The sequence below is a fragment of the Dasypus novemcinctus genome, chromosome 14 (assembly GCF_030445035.2).
Source record: "Dasypus novemcinctus isolate mDasNov1 chromosome 14, mDasNov1.1.hap2, whole genome shotgun sequence".
Lineage (NCBI taxonomy): Eukaryota > Metazoa > Chordata > Mammalia > Cingulata > Dasypodidae > Dasypus > Dasypus novemcinctus.
In genome coordinates, this window is record NC_080686.1 from 88,541,361 (window position 1) to 88,551,718 (window position 10,358).

Here is a 10,358-nt window from a genome sequence, read left to right on the forward strand (position 1 = left end):
CTTCACCATGCCTTTTATCTGTGAGTCCCCACCCACCAAGGGGTGGGGATGCAACTTCCTAATCATAGCTCAGTCATGCCCAGGTATAGATCAGATTACGAGCATAATCTAATATTTCTTTTTGGAATTCATCAATTATATCAAACGGCTACAGCCACCATTAAAGGCACTGGTCATCTCAGGTTTACCCAAATCCAGGCTCCATGTCAGCAGAAACCTGGCCACAAACTGCCTCACCATGTGGACCACTAGGGCCTTGCCCCAGGGGAGGACAGAAGGGATCTGAAGCCACGCATGAACCATGAACCAGGAGGCCTCAGGTAAACCTTGAAGTGGCAGGTAAGATTGTTAATTTCTTAACATGGGAGCCAATTAGTCCTAGCCTGCACTCTGGACCTCTCCTAACCTTGGTTGTGCCAAATAAGGAGAGTGAATGGGGAATCACGATCTAGGTCGTTTACTAAACCTCTCCTCTGTAGAATAAGGAATCTCCACATATGCCATCTTTTAAGATTAAAAGGTTCCTGGCTAGTCCTACCTCCCTGCTTATTCCCTTGTAACCGCCAATCCTTTCAGTGGAAAAAAGCTCACAGGGCTTTACCCCTTGCAGGACATAATCAATGGCATTCAGCTCCCAGAGCAGCCTCAATTCATGTCTTATCAGGACAGGGCTTCTCTGGACCCCTTAGCTCCATACTTAGCAGTTGCCCAGGGATTTTCCTGGAGGAAGGAAGCTGAAGGGTGCTGCATGAGGTTTTTGCTGTGGAGGACACTGGGAGCTTTGTGTTTAGGTGATTCTAAATGCAGGTCTTTACCTAAGCAAAATTCTCTCCTTTTCTAATCTGTGTTTGCTTTAACTTTGTCAGTCTGCCTATGCCTAGGAACTCATAAATCAGATTGGGGGTTCACCTGTTACAAATTGGATAATGGTGAAAAGGTAACTTTAAAATGAGATTTAAAATATCAATATTTTCTTGCAATTGAATTTGATGTATAAAAGAAATCACAAGTGGAATTAATTCAACTGCTGGAATAGCAGGAAAACTTAGCAACATTGTTACTAGTAAAATTGTTTTAGTTGTGTAATTAATAATTAAAAATGCCTAAAGTGAAAACTTACTAGAAACTGTAACTAAGAGTTAAGATCATTATATAAATGCCTTTATATTATAAAACAGCAGAAGGTTAGTATCTGATATTGCTGTAACTGGGTGGATTTAGCCTAGAACCTACTATTGTGATGGTAATCTTAGACTAATTTACCTCTGTTTAGGGTTACTTTAGGGCTAGCCTCACCCCTTGCCTTTGCTTATGGTTATTTAATGACAACTTCTGCCCCCCAAGGCTCAGGGAAAGGGAAATTTAAGACACCCTTGTCTCCTGTCCTTGGTATTAATGACCCTGCTTTCACTTGTGACTCCAGGTGTGGACTGGATTGCTGCCTGGTAGAATTCTTGGCCCTTGGGATTGGACGTCCACTCTTCCAGTCCAGTGGCTGCCAGAGTCCTGTTATTTCCAAGGACTGGGGACAGGGAGCTTCCCATTTCAAGTGTTGATTTTTCTAAAAGCAGCAAGTTATGAGAAAAACTAGGTTTCCCTGAGATTTCAATGACCTTGGGGAGCATATACTGGAATTAGTGTTTCTCATCCAAGGTCTGTCAAAGTCAAAATGGGAAATAAGAAAAGCTCTGAAGTAAAGGGAAATGTTGTAAATGTTTTTGTTTTGTTTTGAGGTACCATCTCCCCTGAGTTGGTTTTCTTGTTTGTTTGCTTGTTGGTTGTTTTTTTGTTTTTAGGAGGCACCAGGGACTGAACCCAGGACTTCCCATGTGGGAGGCAGGTACTCAACTGTTTGAACCACATCCGCTCCCCGTAAATTGTATTTTAAAGCATTGGAAACAATTTGGTTATAAACCAATCATTAAAGAACAAAATTCTTGTGTAAAACTGCATGGTCACAGTGCAAATTAGAGTAATTAGAACAGGCTTCAAAGAGATCTTATTTTTTTTGAGGTACCTGGGGCCAGGCATTGAACCCAGGGCCTTACATGTGGGAAGCCAGCTTCTCTGAGTTGGGGTTTTTTTCCCTCTTTTTTTTTTTTTTTTGTTGTTGTTTTTGCTGCTGTTGTTGTTTTAAGATTTATTTTTATTTATTTCTCTCCCCTTCTCCACCCCGCCCTCCCAGTTGTCTGCTCTCTGTGTCCATTTGCTGCATGCTCTTCTGTGACCACTTCTATCCTTATCAGTGGCACTGGGAATCTGTGTTTCTTTTTGTTGCATCATCTTGTTGTGTCAGCTCTCCGTGTGTGTGGCACCATTCTTGGGCAGGCTGCACTTTCTTTCACGCTGGGTGGCTCTCCTTATGGGGCACGCTCCTTGCAGATGGGGCTCCCCTATGTGTGAGGGACACCCCTGCGTGCCAGGGCACTCCTTGCGTGCATCAGCACTGCGCATGGGCCAGCTCCACACGTGTCAAGGAGGCCCGGGGATTGAACCGCGGACCTCCCATGTGGTAGGCAGATGCCCTATCCATTGGGCCAAGTTCCCCTCCCTATTTTTGTGTTTGTTTTTTTCAGGAGGCACCACTGGGAACAGAACCCGGTACCTGCCATGTGGGAGGTGGTAGCCCACTGCTTGAGCCGCATCCACTCCCCAAAGATCTTTTAAGTGTTATTTTCCACTTAAGCTTTTGTAAGAGAATGAAAAGTATAAATAACTGTTTAACTCTCTATTTATGGCTGTCTGTTTACTCATTGTATATCTTCATATGTCAGAATGGTAATATCAAATTAACAAATGAAAGTTCTTAAAAGAGCTCTATTCAAATTGTTAAAAATTAAATATGTGGTTATATATGTGAATGAATATTCATGGAACCCAAATTAGGCCAAGCAGGGTGGAAAAGTCACATTGGAATCCGAATATAGAAACTGTGGGGAAAGGGGAAAAGATTTTCCTAAACTCTTTGACGCACCCAGCCCCCAGGATCTTCTCTTTGCAAGAGCTATGAGGGAGGAGCTAGGTATGCAGATTAAAACTGTATCTTCTATGGGGAAGTGGAGAGAAATAAATAAATCTTTGAAAAAAAACAACAACTTATCTTCTAGGCTGGGGAATTAGGAATCAGTTTGCCCTGTAGTTGCCCAATTTAAACCTTTTAACAGTCTTAAAATAAGTGTGATTAATAATCCTATTACCAAATTTCAGGAAGCAAAGGCAAGGGTCCTTGAAAGCAATGGAAAGATCTTTTCTAAATCATAATTAAAACAACTTAAACAATTGTAATATATTTCAGAACCTAGCAGTTGGTATGCTTTTAAAGGTATTCACAATTATAGAACTGTATCAAAGAAAAGAGGTTTCAGCCTCCTGTAAAGGAAGGAAAAAGAACATTCCTTGCATAAACTATAATTGTTGCAATTTTATTTAGTTAGGGTGTTATCTCCCTGGGTTTATAGGATATCAATTAAATAAATTAACTCTGTCACACTGATCCCATCTGCTCTTTGATTCTTGGCTCAACCTGGATTGTCCTGGTTGCTCAAAACTGGGCGCTGGACCCAGTAATTGGTTGTAGAGTCACTTCTTAGGGCCTTGGGGAGGGAGGCTGTAAAGACCAGAAAAAGACTCTCTTATTTTTAATTTTCTTGAGATTGGGAAGGTTGTATATTTTCAGCCCCTTGCCAGCTCCCAAGGCACAGCCCCACCTTGCCTGGAAAGGCTCCTGGGACACAGCCCCACCTGGCCTAGAAGGGCTCCTAGCACAGAGCAGTCCAAATTTATGGGTCAGAAGCTGAGTCAACCTTATTCTGTGACCCTCTCTCTCCCCTTTCCTGGGGTGGTAGCTCCCTGTAGCCACCTTTGTTTCTAGCTGCAGGCCCAGAGGCCTGAGAATTCTGAAGTGTCTATAGTGTGGGGGATGGTGCTGGCAGCAGTAGCCGCTGGTTTCAACTCACAGTTCTGTTGTAGCCATTTCCCTCCTTTGTCCCTCTCTCCTCTGGGTGGTGTCCAGCCTTCACCTGGTGTCCTAAACCCTAGAAGACCTTTTTCTAGGCTATTTCAGCCTGTCCTCTAGCTATTTTTTCCAATATCTATTTTTGGAATTCATAAGCAATATCAAACTGCTACAGTTTTCCTCCCCAAGACCCTAGGAAGTCGGTCTACAACCAATTACTGGGTCCAAAGCCCAGTTTTGAGCAACTAGCAGGGATAATCCTAACAATCCAGGTACAGCCAAGAATCAAAGAGCAGTGGTAATACACAGCCTCCAGCCAATAAATCCCTAAAAAATATTAAAAAATTGAGCAGCTGAGTAAACTACATCCTAATCAGATGCCTGTACATCAGCAAAAAATTACAGGCCATGCTAAGAAAAGGGAAGACATGGCCCAGGAACACAAATATATCAAAGTCCCAGAAGAGATGCAAGATTTGAGAGAATTAGCAAGATGCACAGAAATTTCAAAATCAAATTAATGAGTTGAAAGACAGTATGGCTAAAGAGATAAATGACGCCAAGAAGACACTGAGCAAGCACAAAGAAGAATTTGAAATCCTGAATAGAAAAGTCATAGAGCTCATGGGAGTGAAAGCCACAATAGGTGAGATAAAAAAACACATTAGGCATACAACAGCAGACTCGAAATGACAGGAGAAAGAATAAGTGATATAGAAGATAGAACAGCTAAAATTTAGGAGGGAAAAGAATGGAAAAATTTGACCAGGGGCTCAGAGAGTTGAATGACAACATGAAACACAACAACATACATGTAATGGGAATTCCTTCCAGAAGGAGAAGAGAAGGAAAAGGGGGCAGAGAGAGTATGTGAGGAAATAATAGCCCAAAATTTCCTAACTCTCATGAAAGAATTGAAATTACATATCCAAGAAGTGCACCGTACCCCAATCGAAATAAATCTGAATAGACATACTCCAAGACACATACTACTCAGAATATCAAATGTCAAAGATAAAGTGAAAATTCTCAGAGCAGTAAGGGAGAAGCAAACCATCACATACAAGGGGTGCCCATTAAGACTTAGCACAAATTTCTCTTCAGAAACCATAGAGGTGAGAAGACAGTGGCATGATACAATTAGGATACTGAAAGAGAAAAACTGCCAGATGAGAATAGTTAAAACTGTCCTTCAAATATGAAGGTGAGTATAAAATATTCACAAACAAACAGAAACTAAGAGAGTTTGTAAAAAAGAATGCACCTTTGCAGGAAATATTAAAGGAAGCCTTAGACCTGAAAGAAAAAGGCAGGAGAGGCCTGGAGGAGAGTATAATACTAAGAATAGAGATAGGATAACCAAAAGAGTAAAAAGGCAGACAAAAATATGATATGACATATGAAAACCAAAGAATAAAATGGTGGAAGTAAATAATGCATTTATAGGAATACCATTGAATGTGAATGGGTTAAACTCCCAATCAAAAGATACAGGCTGACAGAAAGAATTAAAAAAATGAGTCATCCATATGCTGTGTACAAGAAACTAACCTTAGACCCAGGGATACAAACTGGCTGAAAATGAAAGGTTGGAAAAAGATACTCCATACAAATAGTAACCAAAAAAGAGCAGGAGTAGCTATACTATCATAAGATCAGACAAAACAGACTTTAAATGCAAAAAAGTTATAAGAGATACAGAAGACCATTATATATTAATAAAAGGGACAATCCACCAGGAAGATATAACAGTCATAAATATCTATGCAATTAACCATGGTGGCCCCCAAAACATGAGACAAACTTGGCAAACCTAAAGGGATAAATAGACATCTCTAAAATAATTGTTGGAAACCTCAACACCCCACTCACATCATTAGATAGAACAACTAGATAGAAAATCAGCAAGGAAATAAAGAAGTTGAATAATATGATAAAGGAATTAGATCTAACAGACATAAACAGAGTGCTATATCCAAACTCAATGGGTTATACATTCTTCTCAAATGCCCATGGATCTTTCTCCAGGATAGACCATTGTTAGGGCACAACACAGCTCTCAATAGATATATAAAAAGATTGAAATTACATGAAGGAGCTTCTCTGATCATAATGTAATGAAATTGGAAATCAATAATAGACAGGAAAAAAGAAAATTTGCAAATGTGTGAAGGCTGAACAACATGCTCCTAAGTAATCAGTGGGACAAAGAAGAAACTGCAAGTGAAATCAGTAAATATATTGAGACAAATGAAAATGAGAACACTAACTTATCAAAACTTATGGGATACAGTAAAGGCAATCTTGAGAGGGAAATGCTCGAAATGCCTATATTAAAAAAGAAGATTTAACTGAACAACTAGAGAAATTAGAAAAACAACAGCAAACCAATCCCAAAGCAAGCAGAAAGAAGAAAATAATAAATATTAGAACAGAAATAAATGAAATTGAGAAAAACAACAACAACAAATAGAGAAAACAAAACCAAAAGCTGGTTCTTTGAGAAAATCAATAAAGTTTACAAACCCCTAGCTAGAATAACAAAGAAAAAGAGAGGAGAAGATGCAAATAAATACAATGAGAAGTTGCAACTGATCCCACAGAAATAAAAAGGATCATAAGAGGACACTACGAGAAACTATATACCAACAATCTAGACAAACTAGGTGAAATGGACAATTTCAAAAAATGCACAATCTACACTGATGCTACAAGAAATACAAGAACTCAACAAATGAATCACATTTAAAGATATTGAGTCTGTCATAAAAAAATCTCCCAGCAAAGAAAAGCCGAGGACCAGATGGCTTCACATGTAAATTCTACCAAACATTTTGAAAAGAATTAAAACCAATCCTGTTTAAACTCTTCCAAAAAATTGAAGAGGAGTGACAATTACCCAACACATTTTATGAAGCCAACATTACTGTAATACCAAAGCTAGATAAAGATACTACAAGTAAAGAAAATTACAGACTGATCTCTCTAATGAACATAAATGCAAAAGTTTTCAACAAAATACTTGCAAATAGAATCCAACAGCATACCAAAATATTTATACATCATGATCAAATGGGATTTATTCCTGGTATGCAAGACTGATTCAACATAAGGAAATCAATCAGTAATACATCACATTAACAAATCAAAAAAGGAAGAAAACCACATGATCATCTCAATTGATGTAGAAAAGGCATTTGATAAAATCTAGTATCCTTTTTTGATAGAAACACTTCAAAAAATAGGAATAGTAGGAAAATTCCTCAATATGAGGCATTAATAAAAGGCATATATGAAAAACCCACAGCCAACATTGTACTCAATGGGGAAAGGCTGAACACTTTCCCTCTATGATCAGAAATGAGAGAAAAATGCCCACTGTCACCACTATTATTCAATATTGTACTAGAAGTTCTAGCTATGGCAATTAGACAAGAAAAAAAATTAAAGGCATCCAAACAGGAAAAGAGGAAACTGGCAGATGACATGATCCTGTACTTAGAAAATTCTGAAGTATCCACAACAAATCTACTTGGGCTAATAAATGATTTCAGCAAAGTGGCAGGATACAAGATCAACATGTAAAATCAGTAAGTTTTTGTACAAAAGTACTGAGCGATCTGAGGAGGCTATCAGGAGAAATTCCATTTAAAATAGCAACAAAAAGACTCAAATACCTAGGAATTAATTTAACCAAAGAAGTACAGGACCTATATGCAGAAATCTACAAAGCAATGCTAAAAGAAATTTTAAGAGACCTAAACAAATGGAAAGACATCCCATGTTCATGGATTGGAAGAATACATACTGTGAAGATGCCAATCTTATCAAACTCATTTATAGATTCAATGCAATACCAATAGCTTACTTTACAGAATTAGAAAAGTCAATAGCCAAATTCATTTGGAAGGGAAAGTGCAAACAAATAGCCAAAAGCTTTCTAAAAAAGAAGAGTGATGTGGGAATAATTTCACTGCCTGACCTTGAAACATATTACAAAGCTACAGTGGTCAAAATAGCATGTTACTGGCATAAAGATAGGCATATTGATCAATGGAATAGAAGTGACAGTCCAGAAATAAACCCTCACCTATACAATCTGGTTTTTTGACAAACCTACTGTATTAGCCAGCCAGAGGGGTGCTGATGCAAAATACCAGAAATTGGTTGGTTTTTATAAAGAGTTATTTATTTGGGGTAGGAGCCTACAGATACAAAGCCATAAAACATAAGTTACTTCCCTCACCAAAGTCTATTTTCATGTGTTGGAGCAAGATGGCTGCCAATGTCTGTGAGGGTTCAGGTTTCCTGGGTTCCTATGGGCTCGGCTCCTCTGTTTTCTACACAAGGTCAGCTGTAGACTATCAGGTGCATGACTCTGTCTCTCTTCCTGGGGTTTCTGCCATGTCTAAGGAGCCATCTCTATTCCTCTGTGTTGTTCTCCTGGCTCAGGTACCCTTCCCAGGGCTTGCTTCCCTTTCCTCTGTGTGTGCTGACTTCCTGGGGCTCCAGCTTCAGACCTCAGTATCAAACTCCAACATCAAAACTCCAACATTAGAAACCCACAACTCTGCCCTTTGCCATGCCTTTTATCTGTGATTCCCCACCCACCAAGGGGCAGGGACTCAATGCCCTAATGACATGGCCCAATCAAAGCCCTAATCATAACTCAATTATGCCCAGGTACAGACCAGATTACAAATATAATTCAATATCTATTTTTGGAATTCATAACCATATCAAACTGCTACACCTATCAAATCCATGTTGATGGGACAAAACAGTCTCTTCCACAAATGATGCAGGGGGAACTGGATATCTATAACCAAAAGAATGAAAGAGGACCCCTATCTCACTCCCTATACAAGAATAACTCAAAATGGATCAAAGACCTAAATACCATAAAACTATTAAAATAAAATGTAGGGAAATATCTTCAAGACCTTGTAGTAGGTGATGATTTCTTGGACCTTACACCAAAAGTACGTGCAACAAAAGAAAAAATAGATAAATGGGACCTCCTCAAAATTAAACACATTTGCACCTCCCAGGACTTTGTCAAAAGACAAAAAGGCAGCTGACTCAATGGGAGAAAATATTTGGAAATCACACGTCAGAAAATGTCCAGGATATATAAAGAGAAGTTAGAAATCAACAATAAAAAGACAACCCAATTTAAAAATGGGTAAAAGACTTGAATAGACATTTGTCCAAAGAAGAAATAAAAATGGTAAAACAAAAAAAGCACATGAAAAAATGCTCAACATCATTAATGATTAAGGAAATGCAAATCAAAACTACAATGAACTATAATTTCACACCTATCGGAATGGCCACTATTAAAAAGATAGAGAACTACAAGTGTTGGAGAGGATGTTGAGAGATAGGAACACTTATTCACTGTTGGTGGGAATGCAGAGTGGTGCAGCCACTATGAAGGACTGTTTGTCAGTTCCTAAAAAAGGTTATAGAGTTGCCATACGACCATGTAATACCACTACTTGGTATATATCCAGAAGAACTGAGAGCAGTGACATGAACAGACAATCTGCACACTGACGTTCATAGCAGCATTATTCACAGTTGCCAAAAGTTGGAAACTCCCTAGGTGTCTATCAACCAGTAAATGGATAAACAAATGGATGCTGTAGTCATGGGACTCTACCCTTGCATAAGGACCATTGCTGCAAAGGCAGAACTTTTGGAATAAATTGAAGAATTATTTGTGGGATTTCCCTTAACTATTTATGACCCTCATTCTACTAAATCCCTTAATTCTCATCTCATTCAACATCTCCCTACCAACAGATTAATTTCACATGAAATTCTCTTACTTTCTCCTCTTAGTGTCTCCTTTGTTTCTCTTCACAACCAAAATCCTGCTATTTTACTTCCTACTATTTTCGAAGAAAATCCTTAAGACTGGATAGCTTTAACTGACCAATTGTTAACCCCTCAAATATATTTATAAGAAACCCCATTTAATAATACAGATATTATCTCATATACAGATGGTTCCTACCTTAAAGATAATTTAGGAATCTGCTGTGTTGGATATACTAATTCCTCTAACCATAAATTATAGAAACAAATTCCTTACCTCATGCCATTCAGCCTAGTAAGCTGAACTTTTTGTCCCTCACATAAGCCTGCATACTTGCAGAAGGACAAACAGCAAATATATACATTGTGAAAAGAAATAATGAAAAAAAAAATATAGAGTTACTCTGGGTAAGAGATTTAAAATGGAGATGGGGGGGCCATTCTGGAGGTTATTCTCATGCAAATTTCAGTTCGATATCACAAACTGCCCAAGTATGCAAAGTCTCAAATAACAATATTCCTCAAAATCCTAAGGACATCTGGATATCATAAACAAACCATGAAATAAAGAATTCAGTGA